Consider the following 17,540-nt stretch of genomic DNA (forward strand, 5'->3'; position numbering starts at 1 on the left):
CCTCTTGTGTTCAAAGCTACATAGCCCCCTATTGTAACAGTAAAGAGTCCCTCAGCTCAGTTGCTGACAGGACAAGTTAAAAAACAAACAAAAAAAAACTGTTGTATATATTGTTAGTTATGGTCAGTACTTCCTGCACTCTCATATACATATAAACATCTGCTGGGACATTCCACCAGTTACCAAAAATACATATTTTTTTTTTCTTAAAGAATTATTGTGTTTTAGTTGTACATACTGGTTTTCTCTCCTGTTGAGCTCTGCTCCAAGCTGTAAACACTTTTTTTTTTTACCAGTTGACAGAGTGGCCAAAATCTTAATCTTAAGGTCATGTGTGCACAATATGCAAATTTTTAGATCCAAACAAAAAATAGTTCAAATATAATTTGTGCATCTTAAGTAAAGTTTTTTCTTCTCTATTTTTGGTTAAAATTGGTGAAATAAAAACCACATTCAGGCTGTAACTTGGTAAACGACTTTGCAAATGTAAGTTTTAATGAACTGCTATAGCTGAATAGGTTTCACATCTTGGACCTGATTCTACAGTAAATTGCTTACACTGATGCATGTACGTAGGGAAAAGTTAAACACACTTGGGCCTATCCCTTTGCAGGAGGATTTTGCAATTAAGTCTTTACATTATTTATTGCATGTATGGGCTGTTAAAGCAAGCAGAGATAAGACGGCTTTATCCTTTAATGAAGAAAAATGAATTGGACAATTATGCAGCTACATGGACCCGAAAATTACCATCAGATTTATACCTTTTTGGGTCTAAAAAGTGTGAAATAAGCACATGCAGTAAATGGCTCCCATCACTTTGAGAGCATGCTTTAATTTCCTCTTTTTTTTTTTCTTTAACCCATGAAACAATAAAAATTTCCAAGTGACCCTCTCAGGAGGATGTGCATATTCAGCTCCCACAGCAGTAAACCTCAAACTCGCTGACTTCACACAGTCCCGAGCAGGTGGAGGACACCAGGAGCTCTGCGTTGGCTTCATCGCCAGGTAAGGTCGAGCAGATGCAGAGTGTGTTTGTCAAGGTGCTAATTGTGGCTTTAAAAATCCAATGAGTGGTATGTGGAACACCCTTAAATGCCCCCCATGTGAAGATTTTCGGTCAAATACAAACTAATGATGCCTCTCCACCAAATAGAGGTCATCTTTTTGACAGCTGTTGTAATAATATACGACGTAGCTATTTTTAGTAGTTTAAAACCTCATTTTGCTGTGACATCAGCTTTTCAACTAATTACTTTCCCCATCCCGTTCATTTATTGCTGTTTCAGCTAATCTTTCACACAAAGAGTTCACGATTTGTAGACATACAGTTACAAGAAAAAGTATGTGAATCCCATAGTCCATGAATTGATGTTTATCTAAGTCACAAAATGGTTAGTTTAATAATAATAATAATAATAATACATTTTATTTAAAAGGCGCCTTTCTGGGCACTCAAGGTTGCTGCACAGCATGTATACAGTATAAAAATACAATAAACAGTTAAAACAACAACAACAATTTAAATACATACACAATTAAATAAAATGTATATAAAAACATGAAAAGGTCACTGTTAAAGTGAATAGGCCATTTGGAAAAGACGAGTTTTTAGCCTTGATTTGAAATGTGGGAGTGTAGTTTAAACTAATACTGTGCCACACAAACGGCTCCCAGTGCAGGATGGAAAAGGAAGTGCGAATTACCTGGATCAGGTGGCTTTTACCAATGAGAAGCTACAAAGGGATGGGGTTTTTTATTTTCTTTAGTCTAAATTTATTTTGATTATTTATAAAGCATAATGAACAAAAAAAAAAGAAAAATTAAAACTGCGTGTGATACATAAACGTACACACATGTCAATAGATATATCCATACATTTCTACAAACATCTGCTGTCTTCCACCGTCTGTTATTCAATAAAAACATAAAACGTCATTTCATTTTAGTAATCCATGTCCAAAACTATATAATATCTCAAATTTGATGTCACTAGTCTTTATACTTAGATGAAAATGTCTTTCTTGTGCAGTATCTCTAGAAGACCATTTATTTATATTTGGGTTTACAGCATTACATGTCAGAGCATTATTTCAACTGAGTCCCAAGTCCATTCCAGAGTTTAACCCCACACACTGATATGAACAGCTTTTTTTTCTTTGTTTTCAGGACTTTGCTGTTAAAAGTTACTATATACCTTCAGAACATAACGCCCCTCTCTTTCTGAAAAGAGTTTTTGGATATTGCACCATGGCAATTTTACTGGCTGCCCTGTGTAGAAATCCACTATATCAAAAAGCGAATACTTTAGATTGACAAAATAATGGATTAGTGTGTTTACAAAAACCTACTTTGTGTAGGTTTGTAGTTGGAAAAATGGTAGGACACTGGCCCTCGATGCCTTGTGTTGTGGTAGCACATCTGAGCCTAATGATTAGTCCAGGTGAGCCAGGTGAAAGCCAACCTGGAATTCAATCAGTGTGATGAGATGAGATGTGTTAGCTTTAGCCGCCTCCCCCTATAATAAATACCACAGCAGTTTTTGATGTGTCTAAAAATTGTTTAATGTAAACCATGACTCACTCAAAAGAGCATTCAGTTTCAGATAAAACTTGTAAACTTCCATGAAGCTGGAAAAGGTTTAGTGTGAGCTGTTTTGAGGCACAAGGTCTCTTTATAATTGATAAACTGTAACCTTCTATCCATCTCCTGAACTTGTTTCGTCCCTTTGGGGGTCACTGGGTTACTGGAGCTTCTCACAGCACTGTCGGTGGAAGGCGGGGTACACCCTGGAGAGGTCACCAGTCCTTCGTAGGGCCAACTACAAGCCATGTCTCTTTTAAAGACTTGCTGTCCAGACGTAAGATCAACTAACTTTCAACAATTCTTTTCCTTTCATATTGTTCTTATGACTCTTTCTTTATGCCTGGGGCCTGTTTCACAAAGGAGGTTAAGTGTAAACTCTGAGTTCATAAACCCGGAAATCAGGGAAACCCTGGGTTTTCCGTTTCAGAATCGGAGGTTTGTCAAACCAGAGAAAGCAGAGTAAGTCAAACCCGTTTCTGAAAGAGAGTTAACTTTTACTCGGAGTCAGTATCCATGGTTACTTATGCTGTGAACCTAACCTGGTCGGGAGCAGGGGCCTGTTTCACAAAGGAGGTTCAACCAACTCTGAGGTCAAACCTGAACTCTGAGTTGGTCAATCGAGAGATTGACAACTCTGAGTTTTCAGTTTCAGAGCAGCTGATCCGCGTTAGATCAATCAACTCTGAGTGGACTGATTCGGAGGTGAGCGTGCGCACCGCGTCTATAAGAAGCCATTATCAATGGAGCGCAGATATCACGAGTCACCATGGCAACCGTGAAAACAAAGAGGTCTGCGTATTTTTCGCCAGCTGAACTTGACGTGCTGCTGCAGAGTTACAGTGAATATGAGAACATATTCCAGAAGAAAAGCAACACCGCTGCATCTGCAAAACAGAGACAGTTAGCGTGGAAAACATAGCTGCTCAAGTTAATGCCTAAGTTTGCATTTAAATCATTGTTATAAATATTGACTGTAATAACTTTTTAAATAGCGTAAGGTGTGAAATAAAAAATGGTGATATTTAGGTGTACTTTTGAAGTGTTATTCCTGGTGTAATTGCATGAAATGCTGCATAGTGTACAGAACCAATCTGGGGGAAAATGCATTTAACGTCGGTAATGTTTAGAGGACTTTTTTGTTAACCTTCCCCTCTAGCAAACGTTGGTCAATTTAATATTAATACATGCAATTGTGTTTTTCAAAGTGAACTTTTGTCTACTGTTGAACCTTTCGCTGCGCAAAGACTTCCTTCTTTTCTCTCGTCTTTCCGACCGTGCGTGGTCAAAAGCGCAGGGGAGATTTCCTTCAGGGCTGAAGGGAATTCTCCTTCGGGGTTCACTTCCCGTTGGAAACCCTCAACCTCCAGAGCGGAATAAGAATGACTCCAAAACAGTTATTCTGGGAATGACACCTTCTCCGTCCTCCTCATCCGTGCTCACCCCCCCCCCCCCCCATCTGCACCTGCAATCGCCCCTCCCCTTGTCTCTCGTGGATTGCACCCCGCTCAGCACACACACGCTGCAACACTACCCCTGTATTGATCAAGTGGTATAGGTTTATATGGGATTAAGAAAGTAAGCAGTGCTAGAAAATTGTGTTTCCAAAAAGTAATTGTTACATAAATCTAATTCAATGTCCCTGATTTCATTTTCGTGTAGATGCAATCCTGCAGGAATTAAAAGAAACATGGCAGCAGCTAAAAATGAAGTATAAAAACATAATTCAATCAGGTCAAATGTGAGCATGTCATGGATGTAGGCTTTGTTGACAATATTTGACATATGAAACATCTACATAGCAAGACCTAATGTTGTTTTCATTTTGTATATGTAATTGACTGCAACGAAAAACGGTAACGCTCAAACAAAAACGTATGGGGAAATGACAAAACATCGAGTCGAGGTCTCAAAATCCTCGTACGACGTAAATGTAATTCTCTACGAATTAATGCAGCCTCCTCATCTATTGGGTCCTCCAAAAAAGGTCAAGCCATTCTTGTCACTTAGATCGCGTGACGGAAATGTGGGCAATTAAGGTTGAAGCCAAATATAGTGCTTCGTCTTTAAAAAGGGGAGGGGACCGGCAAAAACTTCGAGTTTGGAGAATAAAACCTGCTCCCGACCAGGTTAGGTTCACAGCATAAGTAACCATGGATACTGACTCCGAGTAAAAGTTAACTCTCTTTCAGAAACGGGTTTGACTTACTCTGCTTTCTCTGGTTTGACAAACCTCCGATTCTGAAACGGAAAACCCAGGGTTTCCCTGATTTCCGGGTTTATGAACTCAGAGTTTACACTTAACCTCCTTTGTGAAACAGGCCCCAGGTTTTATTCTCCAAACTCGAAGTTTTTGCCGGTCCCCTCCCCTTTTTAAAGACGAAGCACTATATTTGGCTTCAACCTTAATTGCCCACATTTCCGTCACGCGATCTAAGTGACAAGAATGGCTTGTCCTTTTTTGGAGGACCCAATAGATGAGGAGGCTGCATTAATTCGTAGAGAATTACATTTACGTCGTACGAGGATTTTGAGACCTCGACTCGATGTTTTGTCATTTCCCCATACGTTTTTGTTTGAGCGTTACCGTTTTTCGTTGCAGTCAATTACATATACAAAATGAAAACAACATTAGGTCTTGCTATGTAGATGTTTCATATGTCAAATATTGTCAACAAAGCCTACATCCATGACATGCTCACATTTGACCTGATTGAATTATGTTTTTATACTTCATTTTTAGCTGCTGCCATGTTTCTTTTAATTCCTGCAGGATTGCATCTACATGAAAATGAAATCAGGGACATTGAATTAGATTAATGTAACAATTACTTTTTGGAAACACAATTTTCTAGCACTGCTTACTTTCTTAATCCCATATAAACCTATACCACTTGATCAATACAGGGGTAGTGTTGCAGCGTGTGTGTGCTGAGCGGGGTGCAATCCACGAGAGACAAGGGGAGGGGCGATTGCAGGTGCAGATGGGGGGGGGGGGGGGGTGAGCACGGATGAGGAGGACGGAGAAGGTGTCATTCCCAGAATAACTGTTTTGGAGTCATTCTTATTCCGCTCTGGAGGTTGAGGGTTTCCAACGGGAAGTGAACCCCGAAGGAGAATTCCCTTCAGCCCTGAAGGAAATCTCCCCTGCGCTTTTGACCACGCACGGTCGGAAAGACGAGAGAAAAGAAGGAAGTCTTTGCGCAGCGAAAGGTTCAACAGTAGACAAAAGTTCACTTTTAAAAACACAATTGCATGTATTAATATTAAAATGACCAACGTTTGCTAGAGGGGAAGGTTAACAAAAAAGTCCTCTAAACATTACCGACGTTAAATGCATTTTCCCCCAGATTGGTTCTGTACACTATGCAGCATTTCATGCATTTACACCAGGAATAACACTTCAAAAGTACACCTAAATATCACCATTTTTTATTTCACACCTTACGCTATTTAAAAAGTTATTACAGTCAATATTTATAACAATGATTTAAATGCAAACTTAGGCATTAACTTGAGCAGCTATGTTTTCCACGCTAACTGTCTCTGTTTTGCAGATGCAGCGGTGTTGCTTTTCTTCTGGAATATGTTCTCATATTCACTGCAACTCTGCAGCAGCACGTCAAGTTCAGCTGGCGAAAAATACGCAGACCTCTTTGTTTTCACGGTTGCCATGGTGACTCGTGATATCTGCGCTCCATTGATAATGGCTTCTTATAGACGCGGTGCGCAGGCTTACCTCCGAATCAGTCCACTCAGAGTTGATTGATCTAACGCGGATCAGCTGCTCTGAAACTGAAAACTCAGAGTTGTCAATCTCTCGATTGACCAACTCAGAGTTCAGGTTTGACCTCAGAGTTGGTTGAACCTCCTTTGTGAAACAGGCCCCTGGTGTAGGACAGGAAGTAAACTTCAAAATATCTATATTTTTACCAAATACTATGACCTGAATGGTGAAAGCATCTCAGCGTTTACTATCCCTGTTGTAGTATTTTTCTTTCTTTACATGAAAGAAATGAGTCAAAAATTGTGTGTATCCATGAATAGTGAAAAGCTTTGTTTCTGTGTGAACATGGGTCGCAGAAATAAAAGTAGCAGTGACGTGCGGTGAGGTTAATGGCTGGTGAGGCACTGACGTCATCAGTCAGATTTACAAACATATGAACCATGAGTATAAATAACTGAGTAGCTTATTCACCATTTGATTGACAACAGTTAACGTTTTGTTTAAAATATAATTTCAACATGTTTTTTTTCATATACAAACTGCAGCATAGAAAAAAGCACAAACGTTATTATCGTCTTACCTTTAGTTGTAAATAAAGTCCATACGCCGCTCCTTCTGAAGAAAATGAGTTGCCGCTTCCTATCACTTCTTCTAGTATTTTTTAGCGTCATAATCTCAGGGCTCACCGGCGCCCCCTAACATGAGGCACGAGAACTGCAACATGAGGCACGAGAACTGCTGGCCTCACCCAGCGGCTTTTTCGCCGTCGTTTAGCGCTCAGCACAAGAAACACGTCCCTCACATACAGTTATTTATAAAAACAAGCACTGTGCATCATATACATCTGCTAAATTATTTAAACTCAGCTCATATAGTACAAGTGATTGAACCGACATACAGAGAGACAGCAGTACCGTCTGACTGCATAGGTATTGCGCAATCCAAGGTGAGGCTCAGCGGGCTGGTGCCTCATCGCACGTCACTTAGTATCTGAACGGCAAATGCGGAAATTCAGCGATTTTGAAAAGAAAAAACACCCAAAAATGGTACATTTAAATGGAAAATGACCGCAAAGCACAACTTACTGATTAAATATAATAATTGAATTTATTTGTTCTCTTTTCTTCCCATAATGACAGGTGAGGCTGTGCCTCACCTGCCTCTCCTGACTGCACGTCACTGAAAAGTAGGTAAACGAATGAACCAAACCAAAACTGAACTCCGACTCAATCGTGTCAAAGAATTAGAGAACAGGTGGGGACAAGCAGGAATCGGCGCATTGAGAGGACATACCTGGCAAGGCAAGTTTGTTTGTATAGCACAATTCGTACACAAAGTAATTCAAGGTGCTTCACAAAACAGAAAAATGCATTAAAATCACAATACATCATAGAAATAATCAACGTAACATTTACTTTAAAAGAGAAGAAAAAAAAAATTTGAAAATTGATTTAAAAATAAAGGAAGGAAATGAAAGAAAAGTGCAGATAGGACCTTTCAGTCATAAACACGGCTAAACAGAAATGTTTTAAGTCTAGATTTGAACATGAACACAGAAGAGGCCTGTCTTACGACTTCAGGGAGGCTGTTCCAGATTTTAGCTGCAGAATATTGAAACGCTGATTCCCCTGCTAAGTACTCTTGCAGTCCACTTCCTGTGGATCTCCCTGGAATTCTCATGAGGGCTTCATTTTAAAACTGTTGGGTTTGCGTTTACCTTTGCCACATGTTTTTCTCTTTTGTGAAGCTATCATACAGCACTCTGTGAACTACCAGCTTCCACAGCAGCCATCTTTGTTGTTTTTCCCTCTTCATTCAGAGTCACAGATCATAGTGTGTGAAAACCCGAATCGTTAATGCTAATATTTCAGAATTCCAAAAATTAATGATATCTAATGTTAAAATGTTAGTATCCATAAACTCTAATAATCAAAATTCAAAAAAGAAAAGAAATCTGTGTAAAAAAAAAAAAGATATATTTCTGATGGTTGTGTAATATATTGACATGTAAGAGCATTTTTTTCTAACGATTTTTAATGAATACGCTCATGAAGTTTTTCTGCAAATTCTATCAAGATGTCACCGACTGACCTCATCCATCTATTGAGCAACAACAGAAGACACTAAAACACAATATATCCTGCATGGTTGAAATATAACTCGATGAAGCTGGTGAGTGACCAAAGGTCAAACAATTTACCAGTGAATATCACATGTACCAGTAATTCTACAGAGAAGGGAAAAACACTATAAATCATTTTAAGGTCAAAACACCACATCTGCAGTTCTTCACTGCATCTCCATGCAAGATACATACATCATTATGTCCTTATTTTATGAATTAAAAAAAACAAAGATCTCTGTTTCATAAAATTTTGCTAAAGAAAGTACCTCATTCCTTTTTTTTTTACGTGGTTTGGGTTAAAAAGAGTTTTTAAAACTAAAGCATGAGTTGGGAGGTGGGTTCAAATTAGACAAAAAGATGCATTTGTTTATGATTAAATGACCACGGTAATGCAAACATGCCACAGCTGACTTCCCAGATTTATTATCACAGGGTAGGCCATAATGCATAATTTTCTTGAGGTATTAATTGCACACATTCATCATATTTTGTTCCTTGTGTTCATGGATTTACCAGCTTAAACGTGATTGCTCCCCACCTTTCTGTCTCTTTTTTGGTATGTTTTTTATTTATTTTTTAATCATTGCTCCCGGTTCTGCCTTTTCCTCTTTCCCCTGTGACACAGCCTCTGTTTGTCTTTGCTGAGGTAGCTATACCTTCTGTGACTTTGACAAAGTAGGCTCCATGTGTGTAGTTTTGTGTTAATGTGTGGATGGGGGCGGTGCATGCACAAGTTTGTCCGCCGTATGCAGCTATTCCCCAGTTTTTTAAACAGTTTTTCTCTTACATTCTGCAGAAGTTGCATCTTCTTATGATTTCGTGCAATAAGCTTCATGTATTATCCATCAGGGCTTTCTTCTGTGCTCTGATGGTGGACTGTTTTGGGGCTGTGCGACGCCCACCCGCTTCCTTGTCCCTCCCCCTTTTGCCGCTGCACCTCCCGGTGTGTGTCCCCTCCCTCTCTGTCTGCTCCCTCACGGTTTCTCCTTCCTCCCCATTGATAGTGAAGTCTATGTGACCAGAATACAGACTAGCTAATCATTATTCCACAAGCAGAGTGCAGTGCTTGGGCAGAATGTCAATTCTCTCCCCCTTCCTTCTATCTCAGCCCCCCCCCACACACACACTTCAACCTACCAGTTTTTGCACGCTTACCAAGCAATAGTTGACACAATTGTGCTTTACAATGAGGAATATACGCATACACCAATAACGGACATGAGATTTTACCACTGGCCTCTATGTGTACGTTTGATGGCTGATTAAGTTTCCTATTTGTGTGGCTGATGGTGTTTCAAGTGTGTATGATGCAGTTATGTAAAAGTGCTCCACATCAAATTGTTAGGAGCAAAGTGGTGTGGGATGGAGATGAGAGAGACAGCTGTTGAATGCATATTTAGAGAGCGCAGACCGACACAAAGTGACAGCAAACCGTCAGTGAATGCAGAGAGGCCTAAATTATGAGCATCGGCGGACTTGATGCCATTATTATATTTGCTTTTTTAATACCAAGTACAAAACATATGGATAATTCCTGTTTATGTGCTTGCTTTTATTGGCTAGGGGTTGTGTAAAAGTGAGAGGAGGATAAATTAGCAGCAAGCAAACGCACACACTTGCACTGCAGGGCGTGTGTCAGTGTGTATGATGGAAAGGGAGAGACAGCACACCGAGACTCCTCCTGACTTCTTGAAAACTGCAGCTGTGGGTCACAGCTAGGGGTAACGCTGTGTACCAAGCACTCCAAGCCTTTCCACAAACACACACACACACACACACACTCCTCATGCACAGACTAAAAAAGAATTTTAAATTTTCAGGTTTGGCAGATGCACAGCATATCAACACACACACAGACAGACACACACATACACTTGGAGGGGGGGACGGACGTCTTGGCCTCGGGGAACTTCTGTGACATGGTTGCTGTCTAATTGGGTCAAGCACGAGTGAGTAATAGGTGTTCGAGCATTGTCCGCCTACTGGACAAAGACATCTTGAGATGCACATTATTTTATGACGTGGAAAGCGGATAGGTGAAAACATGATGATGATGATGATGATGATGATGAATTGTGCGGGAGTGGGGGCGGAGGTTGTTTTAAAGCAAAGCAGGGGAGACAGCTCAGCAATGTCACGTTCTATATTTGTTTCCTGGCTTGATTAAGGGACAGCTGAGCGGACAAACCGTAAAGAGTTGATCCACACGAGAGACAAAAAAATGATGTTACATCACTGCTCACTTGGTATAAGCAGTTTTTGGCTGTTATGGAAACAATTAAGGGCTGATTTATATGCGATATTTACTTTTTTATATTTAAAAAAAAACGAGCATCTTCTATGTGATCTTTCAAAACATGGTTGCATTACTCCTGTGGTTCAACGTGCTATGATGCTGTGATGAAACAAGCTGTTAAAGAGCCACCTTATGCACAGAGTGGCAAAATCAATGATTCAACACACTGGCGAGTTTAACAGCTTTAGAGGACAAGGGATGCTTAGAGAGCTCCTGGGGCCCTAAGGTTAAAGGGAAGATCTATACTGAAACGACTACTTAGACTGAGCAGAGTAAGAGAAGCATCGCAGTCCTGCATAACAGTCTTGTTAGGAACAACGGGATTTTTGGGAAAGAAGAGGAGCGGTGGAGACGGGTAGTAACATGGTTTTGTGAGCTGTTCTTCTGGAGGCTGCTGTTTGCTTACAGACGACTCATACTCGTGGATCTGTGCCTTATATTTCTGAACATTACAAATAGTGTGAAGAGTGTCCGCTCTGCTCAAGGGTGCACTGCATGAAATGTCAAGATGCTCTGGTTAAAGGTGGAATTATTTTCAGTGATTCATGGCTAGAACATGTGTGCACATCTGCAATATGTGCAAAGGTTGAAGTGTTGGCCATTAGAGATGATAACATGTGAGCTTTACCCCACATGTGCCAAATAATCACTTGACTTGTTGTAGGAACATCTTAAAATGGCTACACATGGCAGCACATTCACAGTTGGTGTGACTTTGGCTTTTGCCATGTTCTGCTTTTGGATTGTTACCACTTATTCCATCTTTGCCTTTCAGCTGCTCCCTTTAGGGGTCACTACAGCGAATCATCCGCCTCCATCTCAACCTATCCTCTGCCTCCTCCTCACTCACACCAACAACCCTCATGTCCTTCTTCACTTCATCCATTTACCTCCCCTTTGGTCTTCCTCTAAGCCTCTTTCCAGGTAGCTCCAGCCTCAACATGCTTTGGCGATGTAAGCACTGCCTCTCTGACCGCTTCCCTGCATCTCAAAAACACATCTAACATGAACTATTCCTCTGATGAATTTGTTCTTGATTCACCATAAAAGTATTAGTTGATACCTTAAACTGCATTGCCTATTCAAAAATTTTTTACGTCCAGCTAGCAGATGCTCTTCAGCTGTTCCGGGCTCCAGAAACCACACTGGTTTATTTTCCAAATTGCACCTTTTTTTCCAACTATTTTATTTCTCTCTCCTTTTTTTAAAGCATTTTCCTTCTATTGACTCTCCACCATTCAAGCACAGCTACATGTCAATTTTACTTTAATTGGGGTTATAATTTTTCTTTAACATTTCTAATAGCTGTATAGATTTATCATTCTGTTTTTCTTTCTTTTTGTGTTTTTTTTACACACATTTAATTTGCTTATTTTTACACACTTTTTCTTTACAAATCTGTAGTAGCTTCTACTTTTTCATGCAATTGTTGTATACTGTGTGGCCTAGGAGACTCATCTGACAATATACTTCCAGAGACTGCTAATAGAAAGGGAAAGCACATTTTCTTGTTCCAGCCTTAGATTAGAAGTTAGACCCAAAAGCTGTCAAGTTTTGTAACATGCTGCTCTTAAGGTGTTATGACATCTGTGCTCGAAGCAGATGAAACTGTTTCTGAGGGAGCTTTCACACTGGGATAGTCCTGTAGCGTCAGATTAAATGAGCTAATGTTGGGAAGGATGTAATATAGATGTTCAATTTTGCTTTGGTTTAAATGCTCACATGAACAATATTTAAAATAAAACAAGTATAACTTGGAGATAACTGTATTTATTTATCAGCATGTCGAGTGTTCTGACTGCTAATAGTATAACACAGCGATTTCCAACCAGTGGGATGTGTGCCCCTTGAATACAAAGAGGTTTACTTGTGTACTTGGATATATTGTACGAAGTATGTGAAAAACTGTCTATATAAGAATAAATGACAGATATAACTTTTTGCTGTATATTTCTTGCTAAACACAAATTCCGACAATGGACAAATGACCTAAACATCCAATTCCTGCTATTCTGGACTCAGTTCAAGCTTTAGCAGAGGGAAGAAGCATAAAGGGAGAGATCAAAATAAAAAAAACTGAACATCCAGTGAAACTACATCTATACTGGGTTATAGTATGTGCAAGTCAGCAGCCCCTCTTTGGCCTCAGCAATTCCTGTCAGATAAGTTTTCAAAGTCATTGGATTTGCAAAAAGCCCCAGAATACAGAAAAAGATGGGAACAACTGGTGAAGTGGAGATCACTAGTTTTCTCCAGGGGTTGCCTTTTTGGACAGCTGCCAAATTCTAGAGTAGAAGCAACAGTCTCATCTCAGGGGTTGACATAGCCCAGAAATTTGCACTGGCCCACAGGGCCAGTAGTTTTTGAAACTTACTGGCCCTGCCTAAAAAGTTACTGGCCCGACACCGCGCATAGCGGGACCCGCCGCTCCGCAGGTGCTTGCAACTTTAGGGGGGTCTGTGGGCATGCCCCCCCGGAAACTTTTAATATGGTACAATTTGGTGCATTCTGGTGACATCACTTATTTCTACACTTTTCAATGACTGAAAATAGACCATATCAAACTTAAATCTGCTCTAGTCTGTTTCAGATGTTTTGAAGTGTAGTAGGTAACACTAGTTCAGAAGTTTTCATGGTGCTTCTAACGGCAAATATCGCAATAAATCATAAACCTTAAATGTGTTAAAACAATCTAATGGCAGCTTGAACCATTTAACGAATCAAATAAATCCCTTAATGCATTTGACCAATCGGATGGACGCCTTCACATTGTTGACCAATCAGATGGAGCCCTGTTATGTTAGATGTTTGTAACCTATGTCAACATGGGTCATTTGGAGTATAATTTTTAAACTGGGAATGGTTATTTGGTTATTTTGCTGTTTGTTTATATACCGCAAATTATATCGTTATCGCAATTTTAATCTCTGATATCGCGAGTTTTCCTCATATTGTGCAGGTCTAACTGAGATCATTCAGCTAACTAGAAATACTTACTGCTTACAGTGTTGTAAAGAAAAACAAAATTAAGTAGTTTAACATTCTACTGCATTTGAGTCTTAGATTCAGGTATTTGGAGTTGCCTTTGATTCTTTGACATTCAGCTTAAAGCTTAGTGGATACAGTTTCATCTTCAATGCATTCATTAAATATCTTGCTGTCCATACTACTAATTATACCCACTACTCCATCCAACATATTCCTATCTATTCCTGCCATGTCTTCCACATCTCTGACATGCTTCAGTCTCTCTTCAGTGACGGTGTCGGATTTATAATCAAATGTAATAATAACCCACTGGCTTGTGCCTTCGTTGTTGCTGTTTAACATTGTTTTGTATTGAATTGTTACATTCAATAAAGTTTGAAAAAAAAAAGTAGTGAGCGCGTGCCGCGTGGTGCTCGGCAGTGAAAGCCGCGCGCGCGCAGGCGGGAGAGAAGGAGAAGTGATCAAAGGTTTCCCATAGAAACCCTTGAAGTCTGAACACAGGACTAGCAGAAAAACTACATTATGAAGACGAGGTAAATCTACACGTTTTCGCAAAATTTACTTTATTGAAAAAGGTGAAGAATATATAAACCGTTAAATATTTTAGTGGCCCAAGCGGACAAGTGAAAAGTAAAGTCTTGTGGTCCGCACTGCTCGAAAAACAGGACCGGGCCAGCGGACAAATGGCTATGTCGAGCCCTGCATCTACGTTCACATCTACGTCGCAAAGGCGACGTAAACAGTCATTTATACGGGCGTTTCAGGCTTCCGTGTTCAAAACTCTCACGCTTACTCCTCACTACTGACAGAAGTGCCAACCGTCGGAAAATGAATGATGAAGGAAAACTTAAAATTTCCAGTTTGTGGGTGGAAGCAATCATAGGACATCAAGTCTAAAAAAAAATCGGAGCAGAGCTGTGAAAGAAAGTCTGGAGCAAGATTCACGATATTTGTACTATTTCAACGTTTCCCACCAAGCCTCTTCCAACTGTAGGTGGCAGAAATGTGCTTTTAAACAGTTGAAAAAGAAGACGAAGCCCCTCCCTGCTTGTCCAGTGTGAACACTATAGGCTAAATGTGCGTCACATGCTCGGTCACAGTTCCAAGAACTGCTCACTTGAGGACAGAGTTACAGAAACACTTCCCAAAATGAAAATAAAACACACAAAGATCAAAAATGAATATTTCAAATTTTCTCTGATTATCATGCAGTGATTACTTTTTTTACCTGCTCACAACAATGTCAGATTTACCAACCAATTTTACCCATTTTGCAATACATTTTTTAGATTCACATTATTATCTCAAACTAGAAATGTATGGCTTTTATGTAAAAATCTCTCTTTGAAACTGCTCTTTTACCAAATAGTAGAGTACTTTTAGAAAACACATTATGAAAAAAATTGATTGTGTTTATTAATCCCCCAAGGCAATGAACTTTTTTGATTGATTTTGTCTTGGTCGTGTAGTTGAAGGGTGCTAAAATGCCCCAGGATTCACTTGGCTGTTCCTCAAATCGCTTGTTTTCAGGTAGACCAGAGTCCGTTTGTTTGGTCCTGACCCAAGTTCATGGGAATTTTCACATCTAAACCAAATCCGAAGTGGATGTGGACCAAACTACCCAGTGTGAAAGTACCATGACAGAATGAATGCAGTCATAGAATAAAGAAGCTTGTTGTTTTCAAACTCTGCATCAGTCACTCTTTCCTTTTTTGCGGTTTCCAGCACCTGGTGTCACACTGAGAATCTGGTAATCAACCAACAAGTGAGAAGCTGTTCCTGCGACATACTTTCTCCACAGCTTGAGGTGCAACACGCCAGTCTCGTTAAATGATGGTTTTTTTCACTCAATGTAAGAGTTTTTCTCCGTATGTATTTTCAGAACAGCGTCATTGTATGTGTGGAGAGGTGTGCACAATAAAGCTGCTCTTGAGGCTCAAACATCTGCAAGCTGCAGTCAGTCTGCTCCAATCACTGGCTGAACAGAGGCAGCACTCGTATGTAAAACCGCAGCATGCCTAATGACCTTCACATAACGATGCAAGGCCACTAACGCTAACGTTTCTGCTTCACACTCTTTGCTGCAAATTTTGTTCAGCATAAAATTGGAAAAATCTAATAAATTTTACACTTAACAGCAGCAGCTCACTTGAATAGGTTTACACATTTTAGACATAAATGCCAGGATTCTTGCTTGACTGTGTGCGTTTATGATGTTACCTCAGTATTCGCTGGTTGTGTTTAAGGGCATTCTGCTTTTTCTGTGTTTGTTGTGCGTCAGTGCTTGATGTGGATCACAGGATATGAGAGGAGTGTGATCGTGTCTGTCACCTTTGTAACCACTTCAAGCTGTTTCAGGTTAGTTGGAATGTAACAAATAGGGGTGTAATGATTAATTAACTTAATCGATGAATCAATTTATATTGTTATGATCCAACCAGATCGATCTGTCTGAGGTAAGTTAATAATCAAATGTACCTATACCCTTTATAAAATCATTTCAAAATGAAATAAACTGATTTTAAATTTTAAATACCATTTGGATTGAGGCATGGTAGTTTTTTTTTAGTTTAACGTAAAAACGACCAAGTGCATCACAGTGGACAACACGCAAGTGATGACAGTAAAACATCATTAATCCATCATTTCAGTCCAATGTGTGGAAACACTTTGAATTTAGCAAAGAAATGCGACCACAGAGTGTGCTAGAATGTTCTAATAATTGTATTATTTTGATGTGGAAAAACAACATTGGGCTTATCTTTATGAAACTAAAATGTAAATGGACTTGCCATTAATTCTTGTTTTTTTTTTGTTTGTTTGTACACACATTTAATTTACACTTGATTATCTTACAAGAAAAACAAGGAATCTGGAAAACTGCACCTGCCCTGCTCAGTGTGCAGGTATTTATTTATCTTTGAGTCACACTGGCTGAATTTCTGGCTAAAGATGTCCTGGATCGTGTTAAGGTCAGTGAATCAGATCGTTCAAAATGAACCAATATTGACTAAGAATCAAATCGTTGTTAAAAGGAATCGTTACACCCCTAGTAAAAAAAAAAAAAAACTGGTTTTAAATGTGTTTTCTTGATGGGCAGCATTTTGCTTACTTCAGTTGCTTGAAGAGAGGATTTGGGGAGGGGGGCAGATTTTCATCTTTGAGAAAAATACCTTCAAGGGAAAGAGAGGGAGCAAGTGTAAAGGAGTGGGTGTTTGGCAGGAGGAGGGATGGAGGGAGAGAGTGGGAGGGTGGAGGGAAAGGGAGTGAGTGAGGGAGAGCTGATTAGATTGGAGAGAGCCAAGGAGGTACGGCTATACTATTGAGCATGGGGAGAGGCAGCAGGGAGGGTGACTAAGTGAATGCAGTTTGCCGTTGAATCACGGCTGAATTCACAGACGAGACCAGAGACTGGAGCTAAATCAACACATGGAAACAGAGAAACTGGATGTACACTGGATGTATGGGGAGAAGGAGGGACGGAGGAAGAGTCTGCCCTGATGTGCTTTTATCTCTGCATCAGATACAACTGTGTGAAATCCACAGGGCGACAAGGGAAAATAGCAGACAAGTCATTTTGGAGCTGTGAGCCGCATCAGAGTCAACCGTGGGACTGGCTGGGATTTGGACTATGAGCGCAGTAGGTATTTGTGTAGGCATCTTTAAATGAATGTGTCTACCACACACACACACACACACACACACACACACACACACACACACACACACAAGTCACATCTCGAGAAGGAAAATAAGAGTGCAAGAGTGGAAAGCAAATGCAATTGTTTTGCAGTGATTGCTTTGGTGTGAAATGTCACAGA

The 17,540-nt window shown here is 39.9% G+C and overlaps 1 protein-coding gene across 11 annotated transcripts in view; it reads left to right on the plus strand.

Moving 5' to 3' along the window:
- Window positions 1-2,738: 2,738 nt before the first annotated feature.
- The window catches only part of grik5 (glutamate receptor, ionotropic, kainate 5), a 115,844-nt gene continuing 101,042 nt past the window's right edge, over window positions 2,739-17,540 (plus strand). For 8 of the 11 annotated variants that reach the window (XM_020710269.3, XM_020710262.3, XM_020710267.3 and 5 more), the window contains exon 1: window positions 17,007-17,359. The gene's annotated coding sequence lies outside the window, so the exon portion shown is untranslated. Of the gene's footprint in view, window positions 2,861-15,254; window positions 15,352-15,444; window positions 15,527-15,601; window positions 15,717-16,000; window positions 16,078-17,006; window positions 17,360-17,540 lie in introns of those variants that run through there. The other 3 variants (XM_078933565.1, XM_078933566.1, XM_078933567.1) reach the window with 3 other exon arrangements.

The sequence above is a fragment of the Oryzias latipes genome, chromosome 16 (assembly GCF_053564925.1).
Source record: "Oryzias latipes strain Hd-rR chromosome 16, Olatipes_Hd-rR_3.1".
NCBI lineage: Eukaryota > Metazoa > Chordata > Actinopteri > Beloniformes > Adrianichthyidae > Oryzias > Oryzias latipes.